The following is a 706-nucleotide window of genomic DNA, read 5'->3' as shown; positions in this document are numbered from 1 at the left end:
TGAGAGGGTTTTTACCAGTCAGTGTTTTTTCACTGAAGATTGTATGTTGGCTTTTGTCAGAGTTGCCTTATCTCGTCAACTACAGTGCCTGTTGTTTGAAGTTAGCTTGGGGAAAACTCTATCAGAAATGAACCAGTGCTGAGGTTTTTAATATCAATTAGTCATAATTTTTCCTCCTTTTGGTTTTGCCATGGCATTTCTTCAATCTGTCTATTCTGTGTCATAACTTGGAAGCAAAACAAGTCCCAAATTTCAGCTGTGCTAAAAGATGGCTCATTCAATTGCAAAACTTCAAAGCCTTTGTCCTCGATACAGCTTCTGTAAATTTGTCAGTCTTTTAAATGAATGCTCTTCAAAATTTATTTGGTTTCTTAAGTGTTATGACTGAGAATGAAATCTTATTCCATGTTTCTGCTGTATGTGGATTGGAACTCAAGCTCAATATTGTTTTGCTGTGCTAACCAGTTGAATGTTCGATTGGTGCTTCAATCTTCCTTGGATTTCAAATCCATGCCATCTTCTCGTCCTGTGGCTTAGTTGGTTAAAGTGCCTGTCTAGTAAACAGGAGATCCTGAGTTTGAATCTCAGCAGTGCCTTGTTTTCATCTCCTCACAAACAAGCTTCCTATCTTAAAAATAGGTGTTTCACTTGCGACTGATAGTGCAATTGTGAGATTAAAAATCTCTTCTATCTAAGAGATTTATAG

The sequence above is a fragment of the Dendrobates tinctorius genome, unplaced genomic scaffold (assembly GCF_039654945.1).
Source record: "Dendrobates tinctorius isolate UK_male_01 unplaced genomic scaffold, ASM3965494v1 ptg000204l, whole genome shotgun sequence".
Lineage (NCBI taxonomy): Eukaryota > Metazoa > Chordata > Amphibia > Anura > Dendrobatidae > Dendrobates > Dendrobates tinctorius.
This window is presented reverse-complemented; position numbering follows the sequence as displayed.